The 25410-nt window shown below is 38.5% G+C and overlaps 1 protein-coding gene across 1 annotated transcript in view; it reads left to right on the top strand.

Moving 5' to 3' along the window:
• RELN (reelin) overlaps window positions 1-25410 on the top strand; it is a 320681-nt gene that overhangs the window by 6308 nt on the left and 288963 nt on the right. The window lies entirely within an intron of this gene.

Below are 25410 nucleotides of genomic sequence, written 5' to 3'. Positions count from 1 at the left end.
ATCTGGCTTCCCCCATTGACTTTGCTTGTTGGAAGTCCCCTGGGAAGGTCACAGATTGTGATCATGTAACCCCAGGATGCTGCAACCATCATAAATACATGCCAGTTGCCAAGTGCCTGAATTTTGATCACATGACTGCAGGAACACTGCAATGGTCATAAGTGTGAGGAACGGTTGTAAATCACGTTTTTCAGTGCTGTCATAACTTCAAATAGTTGTTAAACAAATGGTCATAAGTTGAGGACTACCTGTACACCTATGGGTAATCAAGAAGTAGTCTGAAGCAGGGCTAGGCAACCTTTTGATTGCCAGTGATTCAACATGGAGTGGGGGAGTGAGGGCCATAAAGTTGGTAGGGCCACATTCTATATGTAGGTGGAGTTGGGCTTGCGTTTTAATTGTGATATGTTATTTTAAGGTTCACTTGATATTTTTTTGTTTTATGCCACTAAATAGCAGGAAAATCTGCAGTTTGTTTTCAGAAAGCAATGACTGAAACGACTGCAGAGTAACCCTCTTGAGTGAGTTACCCACTCCTGTTATAAAGGTTTTTTGAGCTTGCATAGATAGAAGAGTTATGTACTGTTGAGTTTGCTCTTTGGGGAAACTGCTGATTTTGATCAAAGAAAATAATTCAAATGCATACTCAGACTTACCTGAAAAAGCATTTGCTTCAGAAGCAATGGGGAAGAATTAGTCTGAGCAAAGATTAACTTTCAAACAGATTAAAAAGTGTAATTTGCACATAGAGAAACTTAATCAGGAAATTATGAGAAAGCAGGTATTTGATTTTGTATAAACTTATTTTAAATAACCAAAAGACAAAAAAGTTGGAAAGAAGGGAAAAAAACATTCAGCAAACAAGGAAAGAACAAGATGGATTAATGGACAACACTGGCCTAGGTAGACACAGCCCAAAAAGTGTTATCAATAAAAAGCTAAGGAAGTTTTAACTAGTGGATTGATAATGACGCTACAAAGGACATTATCAATGACCCACAGAAGGATAATATGTTTTAGGGAGTCTTATGTTTTTGTATTCCAAAAACATACATATATTGAAGACAGTGCTTAAGTCAGTGTACCCATGGCCTTGGGTAACAGTATTACCTTGCTTAACCACTAAAATGGTTGACCTGAAAAGTCAGAAAGTCACACAGATTATGTACTTTCTGCAAACACTAAAAGGACGAAAATGGAACTGCTCTGTCATAGTTTTTTCCTTTTCAAAAAGGCTAGTTTAGCCATTTTAAAAGGCAAGGTACAATATGCAGTAAAACATGTAGTTGCTGTTCTGTCCATTTTATAACAAAGGTCTGTTCCTACTTTTCAGTGTTTTAGCCAGTGAATGAACAGTGTTATCTTACTCGATACATTAAAGAAGCATGGTTTGAACTTAACACTACCTCCTAATATAGCCACTAAGGGATCTTTAATCAGTAGTCAAAGATATGCCTTGGTGAATTAAGCTCAGTTACCATACGTACAACAGTCTCTTCCAATTAAAAAAATATGTTATTGGTGAACACAAGCCATAGAGAATTGAAGGATTCAAGTGATTTCTTGGGGGACTATGAAAATACAAATTCCAATTTTAGTTGGGGAGATTAACTGTCTAGGTCTAAATAAAGAATAACATGCAAGTTAAACAAAGACAAAAATTAATGTTAGCAGTATGAAATTCAAACAGTTAAGAGATAGTTTGTAGAATTAAGGCTGAGTAAAGTGAAGAGCTTTGCTGGTGGATTTAAATGTTTAGAGTATCTGGCTTTTTATTACTTGAGTCTTCCTGGAACCATCAACAATGTAAAGCAGGGTTTGCTTGAGAAAACCTGGCTTTAACCAAATGAGGACACATAAAATTTGGGAATTAGGATAACACACGGAAAACAGTCTGTCTTTTGCAAAGAATGGAATCTCAGAGACTTGTGGAGACTCGTCTCTCGCTGCTGGGCAGCATTTGGCAGAAAAAAGAAACGAAAAGAAAATGGATTCTAGAGAAGCCTCTTGCTGAATCTTTTGGGGACTAAGTAACAACCAGGAAAGCAGTAGTTTGGGGGTCTCCCCTGGGGCTTACAGTCTCTTTGGATTTCTCCAGGAAAGATTGGGAAACATTGGGACTCTGGGATGCTCAACCTGTTGACTTCAAAGGTGGGTCAATGCCAAATGGAACTAGCAACCAGGAACAAATGGTGGAGCCTGTTCTGCCAGGATTTAACTCATCACACCAGAACACACACTTTACACAAAGGCAGTGTGGGGAGAACACAAAAGATCAGGGCGTGTTCAGGAAGTATGTTTGAGATGCTCAGGTATTCAGCAATGTATGCACATCCAGTTAAGGTTCCTTGTTTTCCCTCCCAGAAAGATTTTAACTTGTCTTAAGATACTAAATTGGTAAGACAAGGGTCTTCAAACAATGCATGTTCTTCTGGCTTTTTGGGGCCACTGGCCTTCCAGAGAAAGTTACTTTTAAATCCAAGGGTCCATGCTTTTTCCCATAAACGCAATATATAGATTGGCATAACATTGTCAAACAAAGGAAGATTTTTTAAACATTCACCTTTCTGATGTAACTGCAACAGAGCAGTACTGTGCCTACCCACTAATAAAATAAATTTGTAATATTCTGGGTTTTTTTCCTTGAGTCTCCATATTTTTGCTGCTAATGGATGCAAATATCCATCATTATAACGTGCAAGGGTTGTGAGACTGAATTATGGCACCCCTAAGGCAGTCCAGCCCTGTTGTGCCCGCAATGATGGTGGAGAGGTATGTGTGCAAATTAATCTAGTGTTGCTGTCCAGACTTCTGGTGTGTTTGATGTTTTAGAGAAATATAATAGAGTAACTTAAAACTTAATTTCAATAGAAATTGAGTGTTTTAAGGATTGGTGTGTGATGAATATGTATGTCTACAGTTTTAGTAAAGCTGCAAGTTTTCCTTTTCGTCTCTTGTGCGAGTCTTCTCTCTTATCAAAGGTGTGGGGGTTGATTCTTTTCACCTCTATTGTAAATTATCTCTCTTATATATTATCTAAAGACCAGAGCTGCGTGCTAGACCAAGTGGCATTCCATAGTTGAAGAAGGAAGCCGGAGAAAGTTATGAGGATATAAATCATATATGGTTATAAATCTACCTGTTCACCGACCAGGAGCACCTCACATTTACCTGGATCAATTCATTTCTCTTCATCCAGCCCATGACTAATATCTGACATTGTTTTAGGATTTAAACAGCTTTTTGGAATTCTGATCTTTGATTATTTTTGATATTGACTCGATTCCAGATTTATGCACTGCAAAGAAAAGGGTAGACCTAGAATACCCAGTGTGGAAGGTCAACCCCAACTGTCTTTGTAAGCTTACTATCCCTGGTACTTGCTCACCCCAAGTGCTGAAAATGATAGGTTTGTCTCTGATGCTCTCAGGCGTCTTTTAATTAAATATGCAACCAGATAAAATGTTTGCAATTCCCGAAACAACAACATGTATGCAGTGTAAGTTGTATTAAATTATCTAAAAGTAAAGAGAGCGCTAAATTCTGGCCAAGAATATCCATTTCTTTTCACTGCAAAAGAAATGCCCCAGATTTGACAGCTGCTGTTTGCAGAAGTCTCACTGCTTTTCCCACAATGTGAAGAGCTGTAGCTCATTAGCAGAGCCTCTGATTTGGATGGCGATGATCCCAAGCATAATGCTTAGCCTTCTATAGCTTGGAAAGATTCAGCTCTGAAACCCTGAAGAAGTGTAGCGAGCAACGAACCTTGCATGTGACAAAGCAAAACACCAGCCTCTAGCCCCCCTCTGTATTTACAAGTTTGATTATAAATTTAATTCTTCCCAGAGGAAGTGCAGGCTTACTTAGGGGCATGGCTTTAGCTCTGGTGCATTTTCTTTTTATTCCTAAATACTTTTTTACATTCCTCTGATTTCTATTTGGTAAATGAAACTCTCTTCTGAATCATTCTGTATACTTGCCTGAAAACCACACTAGAGCCCTACGAAGCTGGTCTAAAGATACAGAGATTTCGTAAAGTCCAAATAATGTTAATTCTGCGTTGTTCCCCTTGGATAACATTGATTCTTAAATTTTCCTAGCTATTAAGATTACTCTGGGTTTGTGGCTTATCAGAAATTTGGCACCAGCAAAATATTCTTGGGGTCAGAGGTCCACATCAAGGCAAGGTTGTAGCCTCCTTCTGCTTCATTTGAAATTGTATGCAGGATCATGCCTGTGTGAAAGAATCCCAACATAGTATTTGAGACATCCTGTGTTCAGTAAGATATGTCAGGAGAGAGAAGTTCTGCAGCCTGCAACCTGTATTCCGAACAAGCCAAGCAAAAGGAAAACCACAGCAGAAGAGCTGCAACCATTATGAGCAATAAGGTTTGGAGTGAAGCAAGGTCTTCCATTAATATGACCTTTATTTGATCAAAGCAACAGGAGTCTCTTCAAATGGAGAACTAGGATGAGTATAAAAGAGATCTCTGGAGTTGGGAAAGAAACAAGAGTATCTAAAAAAAGAAAATTGACAGAGATGAGCAGAAGGATAGTTCAAGGTCAGTCTTACCTGAGAAAAGGACCATTAGCTCTTCGGTCTCGCATTCTAGGAAAAAGAGATTCAAATGGCTCTCAGAGACCTGGCCTGAAGGAATAAGTGCTGGAGAGGTGGCTTATTCAGTATCCCAGTTTTTGTATATTATCCTCTTACCTTTGTAATAACCTGACAATAAGACTCATGAGGAATCTTTTGGTATGGTATGGACTCTGTCATTAAGGACCCTGACAACGAGGAAGGCTGCAGTGAAGTTTCACAGCTTATTTATTATAATCAAATTAAATGTATGCCAGACCTTGTTCATTCCATCTAATTTAAGTTATATTTTCATTTGGAACAAAGTTGCTGTTTGATGACAATGGTTGACATCACCCTTGTACTGAAGACATTCTCTAAGCGGGAATCTTTTGCATTAATGAAAATTCCCTCTGTTATCATTACTATAGATGAGCTGCAAAAATGTATACAACCAGCAGATGGCAGCAAAGAGGTACAGAATGCACTAACTCTTTGCTGCTGTCTAGTAATTGCCTGGATTATTGCAATCCTGAATCCTATAATATGGTCTGGTCTGAATGGACAGAAAAGTCTTCCTGATAGAGAAGATCACTTTTCAACAGAGGAAGTGACAGGAATGGGAGAAATATATACAGTATTGTGGAGTCCTTGGTGCTCTCTGAGCTTGGTTGGTAATCATGATGTTACCTATTCAAGTAATCAAATGTCTGCAGTCAAACAACCAAGCTCAGAGAACACCAAGGACTCCGTGGTTCAACCCTGAGTTACAGATATATATACAGTTCTCTTCTATGCACATGGGGTTGGGTTGGCTACTGTGCTCTCCTAACTTAGAGAACTTGTCCAAATTGGGTCAAATTGTTAAACGTTGATGAGCTTCTATAAGTTGCACACATGATTTTTTTTCTACAGAAAGCTAATCCCTACTTAGAAAGCAGTTTGTGTAACTGTATGGACTGTATGGTTCTGGTAGCGATCCATGGGCGTGCTACAGAATTCACATTTTGGAAACAATGTAGAGAGTGCTCCTTGTTTTACTGTCTGTTGAAATAGATGATCCATATCCTGGAAACATCAAGCAGAACTTCAATGACAATGTCATGGGCACCATCTTGATTCTTTTCACCATACCGCTTGGAAGTCGAACAAGATGTATGATTCCAGGATAGCTTTCTTCATCTGATAATTGAAGACACCTTGGCTAAAATATTATTTTGTATATTTGAACTTTTACTTCACTGGGTCACAAGCCAGATTTCAAATGGAAAAATTTCCTGACTTTCCCCTTTCCATACTAGTGTATTAGAAGAGAGATGTGGGACTGCACTTCGTTATATAAGGCAGGAAGAGAAAACTTTTACCTCCTGGAGTGATGCGTGCACTTAGTGATGCCTCTGCTCCTTTTGCAATGCTTCCTATCTTTCTGTAGACATTTCCTGCTTGTTCTTGTTTAAGGAAAATGTTCCGTGTTTATTGAACTTTGCTGTTGTTTTTGTGATTCCATTTTCCCTCACTTATGCCAGATTTCACAGGAACTTATTTGATATCATGTTGCCTCATCACTACAAGGCCACAAAACTTTTAAACTCTCTTGATCTAATTAGGCAACCATAAGGTTTTGACCTTCAAATTAGGCTGCATAGGAAGCAACATACTGGCTACTGAAAAGACGCTTCTTATCTGCAAAGACGATTGGTTTGCCTTTTAACTTTGGAAAAACAAATACTTACAGTAATTAAACAAGAGGCTTAAAATGGAGTTGAAGAAGAGGTGTATGAAGCTATTAAAATATGTGTGCTAATACAGTATAATTGCCGGTCTGATGATATAGTCATTCCAAGCATCTGTTTGAATGATGCATGTCAGAAGGACTAAAATAGCTTAAAACATTTTGCATACCGATTTGTGATGGCAATATAACTAAGTAATGTGTTATTCTTCCATCTGTACTAGTATATTGTATAATAGAAATTTTACAATTGCCTATTCAGAAATAGCCCCTATGAAAATGTTGCAATGCAGAATGATGTTCCAGGAAAATTATGTCATCATTCCACAGCTCAGTCCATCTGGCTCTTTGGCTTTTCTTCATATGGTGTATTTTTATCAAGATTTTTTGTATCTCTGCAAGAACTGGGTTCCCTCAAGCTGGTTGATCTCTCTTTTCAATGGGTACTGTTTTAGGGGTTCTTCAGCAGTGATATTTGCAGATGACCACTGAAGATAGCAAAAATTACCAATACAGCGTTAAATTGGGGGGAACCCATAAGTGTTTTCGATTAGTTTATGTAAACAAGGATTTTTATTAAGGGTGCACATTTAGCCATTGCCAAATTAAATCTGATTACACTGAAAGACTGTATATCTTTCCAGTTTGAAGAAGGATTCTCTCTGAAATGACTAGAACTGAAGGTGGACCTTAATACATTTTGTGAACATTTATTTATCTATATTATTTATATTATTTACAGTATATGGCTGCTGATCTCACACAGGCGACTCTGGGCAGCGTACAAGATTGAAAACCCCAAAACCACAACTTATAATAACCTAGTGCCCAAGTATAAAACAAAAATCCAACTTGCACCCCCCCCCCCGGCCATTGACCACATTTCAGGTTTAACAGAAAAACTAAATATTGTGTCTATAAAATTTCCATAATTTACTTCTGGTTTCTCATTTATGGGAAATATCAGAGTGGACAGAGAAAATAGAAAGGGATTAAGCAATAAACAGAATAGATGTTGAATCCTATATAATACTATAAGTCTACTCATAATTCTAGGTATAACTAAACAGACATAAGCGCAATATTATATAGGATTCAGCATTGGGGATTTTGGTGGGAGGTGAATGTGTATATGAGCAAGAAATTAGGGGGAAGCTTTATGTTTTGTTTTTCCTGATTCTAGTACTTTATTAAACCAAACCAAACCATCTTATTCTAATCTACATTTTTCAGTCCTTTTCGGTCTTTTCTGAGTCTGTCCTATTTTTCCCTTCAAAAATGTAAGTTTCACCCAGGGTGTCTCTGCTCTGCCAGTTGAGAGCATGGACCACCAATAGCTTCTGGAGGGCAGGAATGGGCAATGCTTCTTCCCCTCACTTCCAGTCTACCACACGTGACTCTTACTCACGTTTTCCTGCTTGGAACTGAAGGTGGTGTTTTCTGGCTTGTGCCACTGTTTGGTTTGCCTGTTGCATTTTACTCTGCTCTATGCACCCACTGCAGTTTGGCTGGCTACCGCAGAGAGGCACAAACACATCTTCAGCTAATTTTTCCTGCTTTTGCTCAAGAAGATATGATGCAGCTGCCTCAGTAGCTATAGCAGTTGCTTGACTTATAGAATGTTCCTGATTCAAAACCCTGCAGAAGTTAAAAAAAAACTTTTAAAAACCTACTATTTTTCTTTCACTGAGCTACCCACATTTATGCTGTGGCTTTTCTTTATTTAAGTAAGCCCACCACTGCATTGTTTCAACATTTTTCAGTCATTTTTCCAGTCACTGAAACCCTTCTATTTCAAGTGGCAGGAAATCATGAAACTATCCACTGGTGGACTTAAAAAAAAAAAGCTATAAGTAGCCCAGGAGAAGAAAAATAACAATTTAAAAATACACTTCTGCCGAGTTTTAAACTAGGTGTGTTCTGCATATTAAGGAAATGTTATAACCATTGCATTATAGCATTGGCTTCCCCTCCATTTTGGCCTATTTTATTAGGTACAATGTTTGTGATAATGATATACTTTACTGTTCTATATCAAATCAAATCTTTATTAAGGTCATAGACCAGCACAAATGTTCTATATCATGTGCTTGGTTTGTGGTGTTTGGGTTTTTACTTTGGTGTTGTGTGTACACTGTGTTAGGAATCTTTATTATAGTTTTGTATTGCGTGCATATATTGCTGAGAATGTACATGCTCAGTTATATTGTTTATAACGAATTTGGGAAAGACTTTCTTAAATCCATGCAGTTTTCTTGCCAGTAACATACAAATGGTTTGCCATTATCTCCTCTCTGGATACAGTACTTTATTGACTTCCCACTCTAACCCACGGCTGAAGGAATAATCTGCCTGCAGATTAATCATGTGCAATCCTGTTTAGCTTTTTAGGGGGCTCAGGCAAGATTTATAAAGTATAGTATACCTACTGCTTGCAATCCATATGAAACTATTTTTTGGCAGTGGGTAGCGATGTGGTTCTTCTCAGAAAGCAGAGGCCTGTTCCCTGAGCATTCCTTGCCCCAATTAACATTCCAGTTTGGAACATGTGTAGCAACTTCACCTGAATTCAGACACTAATGAAACCAAGACTACTCCGTTTGCAAAGAAGGATCATTTTGTAGAGGAATGATTTATATTTGAGCAGTCATAAGCTTCTGTATAGCTAGAAAGTGTAACTCCCAAGCACTTTTCATAGATGTAGAGCCAAAATATTGGTTTTCTGCTCTGAGTTCAACCTGCAAATGTCCTTCTGCCTTTTCCATCTTCCAATGGGAAAATCATAAATGTCAGGAAAAGAAAATGGCAGTTGGGTTTTGTGCTATGACAGCTACTATGAGAAGCAGAAACAGATAGTAATTAATCATAATAAATTAGTTTTCCTTTATGATTAGGCTAGAATCGTGTAAAGCTGGAATTTTGTTCAGTAACATGTTTGCAGACTCAGGACCTTAAATTGAACATCCCTAGTTTACAAACCAAATAGTCTGTGAAATTCACATTCACGTGCTAGCCTTGCCCTAATCCCAGTGTATTTTTTTTAACAAGACCTCTTCTTCATGGACAAATTCACACAATAGTCTGTACTTGAATTACATTTTGGTATATCAACATCATAGGCATTCCTCCTGTGTTTATTAGGCATAGCTGATTAAGTGTACACTGTTATGCTCCTTGTAAACTGCTTCTTTACAAACAGGAAACAAGATCAAGGAGACACAGACTATTTCTCCTTATCTTTCCCTACTTGTAGAGAGCATGTGCTCTCACCCTCGCAGCAGCAATGTTTGGTTTTAGGCAATTAGATAAGACCTTGCATTTCAACTCAAATGGGAACATTTAGGAAAGCCTCGTAGTATCTTAGAGCAGCACAGAATGCCCCCATGGTAATACTTATAATAAATTAAAACTGAATTTTGATATTTTGCCATATTCAAATCTCATAATGAAGCTGATAATACATTCTAGCCAAACAATATTTATTTTTGAAGCAATATATGTGCATGGCCAGTGGGTTTCAAAATGAAAATTAATCAATGAAAAAGGTCTTTATCTCATAAAGAAAGCAATTCTAAAACTTCCTAAATTGCATGAAAGGCCTTTTTATTCCCCCATTTTCTAAGAAAAAAATGATTAAAATAGGACAAAAAAACTTAGTCTACTGCCAGTCAGATGCAGTGTTGTCCTGCCGTTGCTCAACTCTCCAAGCAGAAAAGGTCTACAGTTCTTGATGTCTTCATGGGTTCATATTGTGGATGTACCCAGGAACGTATGCCTCCTTGACAAGCACTGATAACTCTAAAGTCACTTTAATAATCTCTGAATTTCAGCCTGAAATATTGCAGTAATAGGACAAACATCAATCATCCAAGTTCTTATTCTAACTCTTGAATTGCATCCAACAGCAAAGTGATTGCAACCAACTCTTATTAAATATTCCCTATGGTGTTCTATAGACATATATGAAACAAATATTTCTACTGTATTAACCTCATTTTAAGATTTGGGGAAAAAACTTATTTCATGTGTTTAAAAGCAACTTTCTATTTGGTTTTCTTTTTTTAAACAGGAAATTCAAGGTTAATGAAATTCAAGGTTATTTCAGAGGCCATTAACCAACTATTCTTCATCTGGTTCATCTCATAATGTAAGGTTTTCATGGGTAAAAAAAATAATAATCAAAATTATGCTCAACGTTGAGTTTAGCTACTGAGACTTTTATTTCATATTCTCAAGGGCTGCAATAAAGAATATTCTGAAACTGAACTTGATCCCCAAAGAAACAAGGTTCCCAATACTTGCAAAGGTTTCAAACACATGTTTTTCTTTGGGTTTGTAAAATCAACAAATATATGTGTTAGAAGGAATCCACTAAACCATCCCTGACCAGTGGCCATCCAGCCCCAATTATAAACCTCTACCAAGGAGGTCTGTCACTGTTCTAGACAGACTGTTCTGTTGTTTACATACTCTTACCAACAGGAGATTCTTACTCACATTTAGTCTTAATGACCTTTCTAAAATACCAATCAGTTGGCTGTTGTTCTGCTCTGAATCCACCCCCTCTTACATGTGACACCTTCTAAAAGGTATAGACTACGGTACTATTGAATTTCCTCTTAAATTTCTCTTTTGCGAACAAAAGGTATCCACCTTTAAGCATTCCTGGTAGGGATTGGTTTCCAGACCCCTTATAATCCTGGTACCACCCCTCTGAATCCATTCCAACTTCTCCCTCTGCCTCTTAAAATGGGGTGTCCAGAATGAGAAGCGATACTCAAGTGAGATCTAACCAACTCAGAATACAATGAAATGATTACCTCCCATGACCTGAAGACATTGCTTTTATTAAGACTGCATTGGCCTTTTTCAGCTGCTTCATTATCCTACTTGTTTACTTCTGACAAGCTCTGCCCTATCTAGAAATTTGGTTTTTACTATCTTTAAATACAGGGCCTTACACTTGTCACAACTGTATCTCAGGATTTGACCAGTATCTTTGGTGAACACTCTGAATTGTGACTGTGACCTTTTCAGCATTAGCCTATCTTTGTAGCTTGCTGAGGCCTGCAATTAATAGTCACTTATTAATAATAATTCATTATAGTAGTTAATTGTTGCTAATGGTAATTAATAGTGTTAACAGCAAGCTTCAAGCTTATTTCCTAGTAACCATACTAAAAATAAATGTCTAATACAGTGTTTCTCAACTTTGGCAACATTTAAGAGGTGTGGACTTCAATTCCCAGAATTGCTGGTTGGGGAATTCTGGGAGTTGAAGTCCATACATCTTAAATGTTGCCAAGGTTGAGAAACACTGATCTAATATAAGCTAGGTGTGTTGAAATTCAGTTCTCCTTACCCTATAGGTAGCCACAATTTATACAGTGAAATCTTAAATATGCCTCTGCCGTTGAAAGCTGTTTCAATAGTGTATGAGTTAGCTTAAAATAACTTGAAGGAATAAAAACAAAAACATTCTTAAAATATAAACTACCTTGTAGTTAACTTTGATCACATCTGTTTTACTCCTGATACTCAAAGGAATTTTAAATCTCCTCTGTATTTTATTTCATTTGTGCTAAACACTGGGGTAAGTTCCAATTTACCAGTTGAGAAAACTTCCTAGGGATCATTACATTGAAATAAACAAAGGGATCAGAACCTAAAATCCATTCTGTGAACATGCCAATTTATTACTGAGACACAGTGGCATCAAATTCAATTTGCTTCATTTTGTACAGTAAGTAGGTACAACACCAAACTTCTGTAATAATGAAATAAGATTAGGAATAGAAGATTCTGTTTTAATAATAAAATATAAAATCATCCACATACAGCAGAATTTTCTCTTCCATCTCACTGCAGTTAAACACTTAAACTTTCATTTATTCCAGTGGCAAATCATTTTCTTAGGTTCCCTTTGAAATTAATTGAACTAAAACCTGACAGCAGCCAGGCTGTATGCACTGTTAAAAGCTGAAATGAATAAAGAAAGGTAGTTTATGTGAACTGGAAAACTGTTAAAACAAGCATGGTTTAATAAGATATGTGAACCCATGATGTATTTTTAGTTGCTGAAGCAAAACATGAAAGGGATTTTTCAGAACCTAAAAAATGTGCTAGTTCACACACATACAGTGGGGCAAAAAAATATTTAGTCAGCCACCAATTGTGCAAGTTCTCCCACTTAAAAAGATGAGAGAGGCCTGTAATTTTCATCATAGGTATACCTCAACTATGAGAGGCAAAATGGGGGAAAAAATCCAGAAAATCACATTGTCTGATTTTTAAAGAATTTATTTGCAAATCATGGTGGAAAATAAGTATTTGGTCACCTACAAACAAGCAAGATGTCTGGCTCTCACAGACCTGTAACTACTTCTTTAAGAGGCTCCTCTGTCCTCCACTCGTTACCTGTAGTAATGGCACCTGTTTGACCTTGTTATCAGTATAAAAGACACCTGTCCACAACCTCAAACAGTCACACTCCAAACTCCACTATGGCCCCAAAGAGCTGTTGAAGGACACCAGAAACAAAATTGTAGACCTGCACCAGGCTGGGAAGACTGAATCTGCAATAGGCAAGCAGCTTGGTGTGAAGAAATCAACCGTGGGAGCAATAATTAGGAAATGGAAGACATACAAGACCACTGATAATCTCCCTCGATCTGGGGCTCCATGCAAGATCTCACCCCATGGGGTCAAAATGATCACAAGAACGGTGAGCAAAAATCCCAGAACCACACGGGGAGACCTAGTGAATGACCTGCAGAGAGCTGGGACCAAAGTAACAAAGGCTATCATCAGTAACACACTACGCCGCCAGGAACTCAAATCCTGCAGTGCCAGATGTGTCCCCCTGCTTAAGCCAGTACATGTCTGGGCCCGTCTGAACTTTGCTAGAGAGCATTTGGATGATCCAGAAGAGCATTGGGAGAATGTCATATGGTCAGATGAAACCAAAGTAGAACGTTTTGGTCTAAACTCAACTCGTCGTGTTTGGAGGAGAGAGAATGCTGAGTTGCATCCAAAGAACACCATACCTACTGTGAAGCATGGGGGTGGAAACATCATGCTTTGGGGCTGTTTTTCTGAAAAGGGACCAGGACGACTGATCCATGTAAAGGAAAGAATGAATGGGGCCATGTATCGTGAGATTTTGAGTGAACACCTCCTTCCATCAGCAAGGGCATTGAAGATGAAACGTGGCTGGGTCTTTCAGCATAACAATGGTCCCAAACACACCGCCCGGGCAACGAAGGAGTGGCTTCGTAAGAAGCATTTCAAGGTCCTGGAGTGGCCTAGCCAGTCTCCAGATCTCAACCCCATGGAAAACCTTTGGAGGGAGTTGAAAGTCCGTGTTGCCCAGCGACAGCCCCCAAACATCACTGCTCTAGAGGAGATCTGCATGGAGGAATGGGCCAAAATACCAGCAACAGTGTGTGACAACCTTGTGAAGACTTACAAAAAACGTTTGACCTCTGTCATTGCCAACAAAGGATATATAACAAAGTATTGAGATGAACTTTTGATATTGACCAAATACTTATTTTCCACCATGATTTGCAAATAAATTCTTTAAAAATCAGACAATGTGATTTTCTGGATTTTCCCCCCCCATTTTGTCTCTCATAGTTGAGGTATACCTATGATGAAAATTACAGGCCTCTCTCATCTTTTTAAGTGGGAGAACTTGCACAATTGGTGGCTGATTAAATACTTTTTTGCCCCACTGTAACTTGAATAATATCTGTGGAGTATAATGGCTTGAAAGAAAATGCAATTAGCGTTTTCTTGCCATGCTCTCTGGAGATTTTTTCTACCACAGATATAAGCTTTGGGGATCTTTAAAAAAATAGCAAATAGTTTCTGAATATTGCTACACATTACAATAATTTTTTTTACTCAAAAAGATTTTTAGCATATGTGATGAAGAAACGTGGCATTCTTCAGGTGCTTCTCATGAACTTTTCAGCTCAAGAAGTAATAACTGAGAGTTGGTCACAGAATACATAGATCAATGTTTTGTGACACACTACTCTACATTACTTACCTCATTACAGATGTAACAACAAATAATTATTCTGAGAATAAGCTTTGTGCTTCCATCTTTCCTCCTTGCTTATTTTTATTTACTTACTTCTTTTGCTTTTATACCCAGACTTGCAAATTATTATTTGAATTCTTCCTTCAAATTGAGACTGCTGGAGTTGGTATGCAATTTCGGTTGTGGAGCATTCATGAAATGTAGGAAACTGAGATTTATTATGAAATAGAAACAACCAACTGAAGGCCTATGAGAGATAAGGGAATTAGGAGCTCAAGGCAGATGCTCTATCATAGAACAAACATCAGCCATAACAGTCATGAGGAATAATAGAAAGGAAGCACATTCACTGTAACTAGCCTATTAAACCAGTCTAATACATTGCAAAAACTCTTATGTGTTGGTTCAAAAAGTTGGTTCGTTGCTGTTTTTGGAATTGTGCAACTTGAAAATGTTTGAGCAGAGAGATCCTTAGAGAATTTAGTTAAAATAAATGATTTTTGAGGAAGGGCTTGGTACAGACTTGCCTGAATGTCTTTAGAAACATTCATTGAAGATTTTGAGGGGGTTCAGGCCTGGATACGGGACAGAAATGGCATTGGTCACGCTTTTCAATGATTTCTGGTGGGAGCAAGATAGGAGTAATGTGTCCATCCTCACTCTACTTGACCTCTCAGCGGCCTTGGATACCATCGACCCTGATATACTTCTGGAGTGGCTTCAGGGGGTGGGAGTGAGGGGCACTGTGTTGCCCTTGTTCACTTCCTTCCTCTGTGGCCATTCCCAGTCACTGTTAATGGGAACGAGAGGTCCAGCCCTTGGCCCCTGCTATGTGGGGTTCCGCAGGGTTCAGTACGTTCTCTGCTTCTGTTTTAACATCTACATGAAGCCGTTGGGTGAGAACATCTGTCACCATTGGGTGAGAGATCTCAGCCCATGGTGAGTTAAGCGATGCCATGACCTTCCTCTTGCAGTGACCTTCCTCTTGCAGGAGGCTGTTAAGGTTTGGATGGGGAGCAATGGGTTGAAACTGAACCCTGGCACGACGGAATGGCTCTGGGTTTGGGGTTCTTTGGTTCATGGAGAATTGCCATCTTTGGTCTTGGATGGCATTGCACTGCCCCAGACGGACCCAGTTCGTAATCTGGGGGTCTCCTGGACTTGCGACTCCTGCTCAAGGAGCAGGTGGCAGTCATGGCCAGAAGGGCTTTTGTGAAACTGTGGGTTGTGTGCCAGTTATCCCCTTTCCTGGACCAACAGGCCCTGCTCAAAATCACCCACCCCCTAGTCACCTCCCATCCTGACTACTGTAATGCACTCTACATGGGGCTGTCCTTGAAAAGTGTCTAGGAGCTTCAGTTGGTTCAAAATGTGGTGGCCTTCATGGTTTTGTTCAAGTCTAGACTTGCACATGCATCACCTCTCTTGTGGGAGCTGTATTGGTTGCCAATTTGCTTCTGAGTCCAGTTCAGTGTGCTGGTTATCACCTTTAAAGCCCTACATGGCTTGGGGCCAGGTTATTTGAAAGACCGCCTTTTCCCAATTTCATCTGCCCAACCGACCAGATCGGGGAGGCTGGGTATGTTAGGGGTCCCCCCATTAAGGAGGTCCATCTAGCGGGACCAAGAAGGGCCTTTTCCGTGGTGGCTCCCTCCCTGTGGAACATAAATTGGTTTAATTGGTTTAAATTGGTTTAATAAATAAATAAAAATAAACATTATCCCCAGAGAGATAATATTGGCCCCCACCTTGATACTCTTCCAAAAGGCCTTGAAGACATGGTTTTGCCAGTGGGCCTGGGGATCCCAGGTTGATATGAAGCCCATCAAATGGTTTGTTTGAATGTATTGTCACGAGGGGGATGGGGGTGTAGTGGGTTTGTATTTGGGGTTTTATTTCCGTAAACCACCCAGAGTCACCATGAGTGAGACAGCCATATAAATTGCTTTAATAAAGAAATAAATAAAGAAATAAATAAATTTGTTTTTTCCAACCCTGCTGCTGATGGTGGTGAAATAATGAAAATAAGTGAAAAGTGCATGTTCTCATTCTCATACTTGGTTCCATTTGTGCAATGTAGTTCAGCTGAAGTAGTTGATTTTTCTTCTCCATTTTCTGTAACACTTTTAACTTTTCCTTTAAGAGCATTTCTTAAATAAATGGTACTAACCTTCTTAATTGTGGATGACATGCAAACTAACACTTGTAATAAAGAACTTCATGGTTTCTCAATAAACTGCTCTCAGTACCTCTTTGGATGCAAGTATTTTACGAACAAAGGAACTGAGTGTAAGAACTTGATGATCCCTTAAAGAAAGAAACTGGAATGAGGGCAAGATTAGCTGAAGAAAAAATTCAAAATAACAAATGGCATGTCCTCCACACTCCCAATTATATGGTGCCCAAGATAAATAAAATTATTTGGGCATATAAGGCAATCAGAACATTTGACCTCTCCCTATTTCTAGTTTTAGTGCAACAAATGACATTTATGTGACACCAAAAATCTGTTGCTTGTTGGAATTATTCTGTTTAATGATACTTGTGACATCAACAAGCTCCAAATTTCTGCATTCTGTTTGTAGTCTGTCACCTATGCAGCTCAAGAAATAGCATCATTTAGTTTTGAGGAAGCTGATTATTATCAGTACAATTTCATATAGATCTGTTCAGAATTAAATTGAATTGCAGAATTGAAATCCTAAGAATATTTAATACTATAATCTTAATTGTACTCTGATAATTTTACATCAAATGAGAAGAAATTAATTATACTCTACATTTTAAAATATGGAATATTGTTGTGTGTACTGAGTAGCAAAGCAAGTCTTGCTAAAGGGTCCTTTCAGTGTTTTAATATGAACCTAGATTATCTTAATCTGCTCCTTTCAAATAAAATTTATATAATAAATCTTTTCTATTGAAAAAAGTCTTGGACAAATGGGAAAAAAAAGAATGGCATAAGGAATAATTAAATATAATAAGTTAATGTTTTTACATGGGATGCAAGGCTCTCTGACTTAACTAGATCTATCACAATATGGTTTATTTATGTCTTAGTGGTATAGCAGGACCATCTAACAGTCCTGTCAAAATAAAGCTTGCAGTATCTTAGAAATGCAATTTGCTTCTTGAATCAAAGGCAACTGTCTTATGCTAAAGATATGATAACTAAAGTCTTAAAGAAGCAAAACTGGGAAACCAGATAGCTGCTAGTGGTTTCACTTGCTAATCAGAAGGATAATTGTTACACAGTTCTCTTAAAAAAGAAGACAGCTGCAATTGCTGTAGAAAATGTAAGGAGCATAACAATGAAGGGCAGCACCTGGGTTTCCAATCTATGCTACAATTGTTCCACTAGCATTATTTCTGCAACCCTGAAAATTATAGAAAGATGCATTTAATAGGATCGTCATGGCTAACAACTTCTATCATTGTACGCTTTCATTTACAGCTGCTTGTGTGGGTTGAGAATACTTCATTTTCAGATGCCTGTTGTCATATATAGCAGGGTGGATTTCAGAGAGCCCTTGAGTACAAAGGACTGAGTACATGCAATGGAATCTTCATTTTCTTTCTCTCTTCATCCCAAGATCAGTTCTACTGCTTCACTAGTTGTTGCTCCTGACTTCCTTTAAATGATGACTCGCTGAGGTGCTGTCAGGAGATCTCTAAGTTTGCGGGGAGAGGGGGTTGGTTGGTTTTATTTCACTTTTTAATCATAACTATACATGTGAAGCTTCCTGTTCTACCCTCTTGAATATAAGCTGAAGTGAATAACTGAAAGAGTTAAAATGAATTTATTTAACCAATCATAAAAGCTTCATCTATGTAGACAGTGTCTAATTGTTTGTAATACATTTTATTGGTGGGCATCTGTGGCAGGCAAGATGGTGAATGAGGTGTCAAGTGCAAGCCCTTCCACTTTTGTATGCGCTGAGATCAGTGGAACTTTGCTGTGAAAAACTTTTGCCAAATGAACAGTTGTAGTTTATTTTTCCTAAAAAAGATGATTTCCTGAAGATAATTTAAGCTTTTATATTTGTAAGTGAGAGTTGTTCCACTATGTCAGTGTTGTCCAAACTTGGCCACTTTAAGATGGGTGGACTTCAACTCCCAGAATTCCCCAGCCAGCCATGTCCACTCATCTTAAAGTGGCCAAGTTTGGACAACACTGCACTATGTTAACTTCCAACACTTCTTATTATTCAATGCTGTAAATTAAGAAGAAACCTAGGAAGGAAGTTAGTTCAGGTCATCTGTGCTGGTGGGCAAACTACAAGCTGTCAAGTACTGCTACGTAATATTTTAAAGATGCTGGAGATGGAAATTGGTATATTTTAGTTGTAACTAGTCAATCAAATTGACCAGTGATGAATGGATTTATTAGCTGTTTTCCTTTATGCCACAGAAGTAGAAGTTTCTTTTCTGAACAGCTTTTTAAGAAGATTTGAGCTGTTGGGAGGTTCCTGTGGCATTTTGGCTGCTGGATTAGATTGGAGAAACTCTGCAGGCACAATAATTATTAGTTTGTTACTGGCTTATAAACCTGGCTTGCTTAGGAGTAACAAATAAGGAACACACATTTGGACATCATTCATGATTCCTGGTTAGTATTACCCACTAGCTTGAACAGCAAGGAAAAAATAAATAGTCACTCATATGTCAACTGATATCCCTGCTGCAGGTTATGGAATTAGTTAATGATATTGAATGAAAGGAAAATTACACAGAAGCAAAGAATATGAGAAATCATTAGCCAAGTACATCATAAACAGGCATTTTGAATGTCAGGCAGTGAAAAAACACTCTTTGTGAGAGTTCCTCTCATTCATAACCTGAAGCAGCCTGTTTTATTATTAATTAGCAGTATCCACCTTGATGAAGTGATATAATTATCAAAACAATATATCTACAATGCCAGTCTGTACCATGAAGGTGGTACAGTGGTACCTCGGGATACAAACTTAATGCGTTCCATGACTCTGGGCATATGCCGAGTTGGTTGTAACCCGACGCAAATTTCCCCATAGGGTTCAATGTAAATCCGGTTAATCCGTTCCGCCCTCTGAATTTGGTCGCACCCTGAAGCAAATTTTCCCATAAGGTTCAATGTAATTACCGTTAATCCGTTCTGGCATCCGCAGACCACGCGTCAGGGGTGGGAGAATGGCCAGGCGCGGCGTGAGAACGGCTGGGCGTGGCGTGGCGGGAGAACGGCTGGGTGTGGCGTGGCGGGAGAACGGCTGGGTGCGGTGTGGCGCGGCGCGGCGGGAGAACGGCCGGGCGCCGTGAAGCGCGGCGGGAGAAAGGCCGCGGACCACGTGTCAGGGGTGGAAAAATGGCCACAGACCACATGTCAGGGCGGAAAAATGACCGTACCCCGAGGCGGAGTTCGCACATTGAGGTAAATTTTTGCGGCCGGAGCTGGTCGTAACCCGAAAAGGTTGTTAGTAGAGGTGTTCATATCCCGAGGTACTACTGTACCTTAATTCCACAGTTACAGGATAGAATCAGTCTTGAGGAGAGTTTGATATCTTGGCAGCTTTTGATACATCCATGGTACCCTGAACCATCTTCATAAGTTTGGAATATAATATATAACCCCATTTTGTACACATTGATATATGTAGGATCCCTGATCCTTTCCTGGCTTTAGCAGCCGCCATCACATCTGCAGCATTATTTGAGATCATATCTTCATTGAATTTGTCTTGGAAGATTAAATCCTATTTCCATAACATGCTTCCTAGGTCAATGGGTGTTAGCCTGCTACCTGAACATCAAAGGGTCAATTGACAGACTCAAATAACAACAAAAGTTAAATTTAGTTCAAACTAACTCAAGAATAGAATCATATTCAAATGTTGTTAAATACTATTAGAAGGACTTTTTTATAGTTTCTAGTGAAAGTGCTAAGAAGTGAAAGCTTCATTTTAACAGACATTTTGGTCTCCTAAATATTATCCAGTCTAAATCTAATAACTGTTCAAAATCTATTCATGATAAAAGCTCAGAATAATTTTATAACAAATATACTAAAATTTAATAAATCTACTCTGCTGAAGACATACTGTCATGAAATATTTAGTCTTTAAAAAATGCAGGATCTGATTAATTCAGTATTTTTTTTTAGCAGCTTATGAAATTTTAATATCTATATTTTTCCTGATTGGGTAAGCTATAAACTGAATTTTGTGCTGCAAAATGCCTTGGTATTTATTTTTACTTCCACATTCTATTTAATTAATCATGCCTTTTGTTCTTTGCTTATACTTGTGCCTGAATCTTCTTTTTATTGTTCATTGCATCATGAAACAAAAATGGAATTAATTATTAAAGATGCTCCTTAGAATACTACTTACTGTAACTCTCTACAGTTCCACTGAATGTCTTTTAAAAAATATTAATTATTTTGACATCATTTTAATGTAGTGCCACTGGTGTGTATAATATAAAATATGTTTGTGGTATCAGCTTTTATTTAGACAATCCATTTATTGATATTTTGCGTTCAACAATTAAGCTGCACATCTATATATGAATGTGTCTTCCCAAACATATTGGAACTTATTTCTCTGTAGACACAAACAGAAACCCTTTGGCATTTTCTCCGAAGTGGAAGGTGTAGTCCTCAACCATTCTGTTTTATCCTCATGAAATCCTATGAGGACCTAGGCTAAGAAAGGTTAAGCATACTAACCTTTAACCATATTGCTATTTTAGTTGCCTGACTGATAAAAGAGATGCAGGATATTCCAAATAAAAATAAAAATAAAAATGGCTGCAGTTATCTGCAAGGTTTTAGTGGCTGAGCTTTGAGAAAAATCCTGACTGGTGGAATTAATATGCAGAGAGAGAAGGGTGAGAAATTTTGAGCGGAGAAGATGAACCCAGACGTTGATCTTAAGATATGACTGTGCAGTACTTTGGATTCAAAGGGGAAAAGGTGCCTCAAGGTGCTTCAGAGAATGCATGTAGCATCTGTCCAGTAATACCTTAAACCAAAGACATCTTTTCCTGGAATCCCACAGCAACTGCAGAAGGAAAATATGAAGTTGCTTTAAGGAGTTGCTAACCATTCAGGGATGTCTGCAGAGTATGGTCAAAGCTGGCAGGCATGACATTGTGATCAAAGCTGTAATTTTTTTATGTACAATGCATAGAGTTTTGATCATACCATCGTGACCACCATCTTGACTTCCTGCAAACACCCCTGTAACAATTGCTATGTTTTGCCTCCCATGTTCTGAAGTACAGGTAGTCCTCCCTTAACCCTAATTGGGACCAGAAACTCTGTTGCTGAGCAACGTGGTCATTAAGCAAGGACCCCACATGACTGCAATAACTTACTATAGCATTTTCAGTGTTTTTGCAGCAGTTGTTAAGGATGACCATGAGAGTTATTAAGCAAGGACTTCAGGTGACCATGTCTTGTGACTTCCTGCCAGCTTCCCCATTGACTTTGCTTGTCAGAAGCTGGCAGAGAAGGTCACAAATGGCAAACACACAACTGTGGGATGCTGTGATGGTCAGAAATGCAGGCCTGTTGCCCAAATGTTGATCATGTGACCACAGGGACACTGCGATGGTGGTAAGCGTGAGGACTGGTTGTGAGTCCCATTTGTTCAGCACCGTTGTAACTTTGAACAGTCATTGAATGAGTGGTTGTTAAGTGAGGACTACCTGTACTGTTTCCCCTTAGAATCTGAAATACTGCATTCAGTAATATTCATGGACTGTAGCTTTTCAGTGTCTTTGCAGATCAGACTGCAATTTTTAAATTAATATTGGATCTGCTGTTACTTTTTGATATTGAACTTGATTACTCAGACAACTTAAAATCAGCACTACTCCCTGGTAAATGTGCATACATTTTTAGCTAATTAAAGAAACAAGGCATTTCTAATGCAAATTGTAGGGCCTTTCTGAGAAGCAAGATTTCATCTTGGGGTGTTTTGTAAGGAAGATTGTAAAAGCTGAAGGCTGCTGCTGCTGCTGCTGGATGTTTGGATCAACAAAAGCATTAATTTGCACCATCCTTGCTTCCAATAATGGGGAGATAATTTGGAAAGTTCGAAATGTACATAACAAGATGTACTTCCACTGACTGGTTTGAATGCTGAGGCTTAGGTGTCTCCGTGCAGACTGCTGGCCAAAATGTAGCAATATATTGTAGATAAAAAGAGGTAATAAAACCCTAATATTTCCATCATAAAAAGATTTAGCATTAATATCTATCTATCAAAAGCTATTTGATCACTTTAAGGACAGTATTGGAAAATAAGTGTACAGCTAATAAGATGATAAAAAAAAAACTGCCTGAAAATAGAGTTCTTCTCCTTCTTTCTACGTGAAAATAAATCTGTAAATCTGTTTGGTATCGGCTCTGTACTGAGGAACACAGAGGAGCAGTCACTTTTATGTAGCCCTCTGGGGAGATGGGGCAAGACCAGCACTGCAGTAGCTGAAAAGGAGACGTGGGTATGGAATCTTTTTAAATGCTACCATCTTCAAAGATTTAGTTTCACTGTAATCAGTTTAAGAGATTTTTTTTATCCAGGATGGATAAAAATGATAAGACAGTTTCTGACAAGGTAGTTTTGCTCAGGCAGTCCACCATGGTATATAACAAATGGTTTGAATTCAGTTATAAATTGCTTTGAGGGTGGTTGTTTTTTTTAATGGGAAATGCTAAACAAAATGCACTTTGTAAAGAATAAAGGGCAAATCATTTTGAAATGCAGGAGATTGATTGACTGACTGACTAAGACTTCTATGCTGCTAAATTCACAGAGGCTTTAAGTGGTTCAAAGAATGTTCCATGCAGGTGTATTGCTTATTTATTTATTTAAAAGATTTATAGGGCCGCCCATCTTGTGGCATACAAGTCTTTGTGACAAATAATAAATAATAAGGATCCCTGCTGGCGTTAACCCTTGGAATCATTTAAAGCTGGTCTTTAATCATATCCTATGTTTGCTTGCTTGCTTACCACCCTATTTTCCAAGAACTAAGCTAGCATAATCATCACAAAGGCATGACTTCCTTCTGAAAAATATTAGCTTTAACATTCAGAAGAACACTTGCTGTGATACTGATACATGTTTTCAAGATAAAGGAGAAGCAGGATTGAGAAATCCCACTTCTTACCTTTCCAGCATTCAAGGTTACCACAGGGTGTTCCATGAGCGGGGACAGGGACCCACCATCTGAAATGGGAAACCACTTGCTGTTTCAACACCTTTGCTTGGCCCATCCATGCTGAACTCCCAATGTTGGAAGAGAGAGAACAGGGTGGCAGGAGGAAAGGAGGAGATCTGGCAGAGATCTGGGGCTCATGACTGTTTGCCATTGGAAGCATCTGCTTTACTCTGTCTGATATCAGGGTTTGTGCGTTAGAACAAGGTTCCTCAACCCCAGCAACTTTAAGATGGTGGACTTCAACTCCCAGAATTCCCCAGCTGGGACTAGAACTCACCGTCTCCTGCTTTCTAGCCTGGAGCCTTAACCACTAGGCCAAACTGTCTGTGGAGGTGTGATTGTCCCTATCCTCCTTTTGTTCAGGAAACCCTTTAAAACCATTTTGTTTCAATACACTTTTGGATCCTACAATGATTGGGGATACTACCTATTATTATTCGTTTTACAGTTTCTTGGGTTGATTACTACATTGTTTTTTTAAGCTGCTTGAGATATCCTGTTTTGGTTTGCTTTTATGCATGCTGCTCAGCTTAAAAATGTTTACAAATAAATAAATACACCAGGTGACTTGTTTGGGGGCAGCTTCATTTGTTCCAGGAAGCATTGAAAAATGCATGTGGCTGTCAGTTATCTCTGCACAAGGGAGGATTTTTTTCAACGAAGGCTGGAAAAATTCACCTGGCATCACTCCTGTGTGTTTTGGTTTGAGCCAGGTAGAGAATACACAGCTGAAGTTACCAGTGTATTTTTTTTTTCAGTTCATCCTGGCTTTTGCTGTAGGGAAAAGTTGTTGATCAACATTGGAGGGCCGTAAGTTCCCCATCCTTGTTCTAGAACTTCTGGCTGAAACACAAATATTAGTATTTTCTGCACAGTGTCAGCAGCCCACTTGTACACACAGCAGAGGTTCTATTCTGGACTGGTTAATTTTGGGCTACCTGGTTTCATTCAACTCTAGTAGTGCCCAAAATTGTGTAGGCAGGGGCTACAGTTTACGGGGAAATTATCCGTGGAAGATCAGGGCACCTGGTACTAGGATGGAGAGATCATTATATCACAGAGAGAAAAGAGATAGTTTTGTCAAGTTTTAATGCTTTGATTTGGGGAGATTTCTGAAGTAAGTGAATACTGTTTTAGGGTTCCTTATTTTTGTGCTGGAAAATGGTGGTTTAATGTTTATCCAGACTTCTTCTAGCTCTTTGGCATATTGCTATGGTAGTTTCAATCCTTTGATCTATTTTGATTTATTCATATATATGTTGGGCTATTTCATGTTACTGTGTCCACATCTTACCTGTCCATTATCAAGGGTGTTCGAACCATTACAGAATGAACTAGATCGATAGACAAATTATATTTAGCCAGGAATGTTTTGGATTTTAAAAGAGAGGAACTTAGCTGGTTGCCTTTGCAATGACTCCTGCGTGAAGAGGATTAAAATTTGCATGTCATTAATGGCAGGATGACTGAAAAGCAGATGTACGAAATGTGAGTTGTAAATTTTTTTTGTTCCCGCCAATAGGAAAGTGGTAGAACTTTTGTTCTAGTGAATAACTTTAGTTTTTCAAGGGCCTGAGTAGCATTCTGTAATACATGTTGACATGTTGAATGTCACCTTCTGTCATGTACGATATTTCTTCATACTAATTATGTCCTTTGGGATTTGGAAGAGTTTTCTGTCAGCTAGACTGTATGCATAAAAGAGTGAACTTCAGTATCGGCATTCTAGCCAAGCCATTGCAAGCTTTACCTTTCTAAACGCCAGTTCAGTATCTCTGTAGTGGTCTGGTATAAATAAGATCTGATCTTAACTTTATCAATCCTATGCTAAAAATCATTCAGTATATC

Source organism: Python bivittatus, unplaced genomic scaffold (assembly GCF_059951505.1).
Source record: "Python bivittatus isolate LINGU-HERP-01145 unplaced genomic scaffold, Pbiv_v1 ctg000120_np1212, whole genome shotgun sequence".
Classification (NCBI taxonomy): Eukaryota; Metazoa; Chordata; class Lepidosauria; order Squamata; family Pythonidae; genus Python; species Python bivittatus.
The sequence above is the reverse complement of the archived record's forward strand: the minus strand, read 5'-3'. Positions and strand labels throughout refer to the sequence as shown.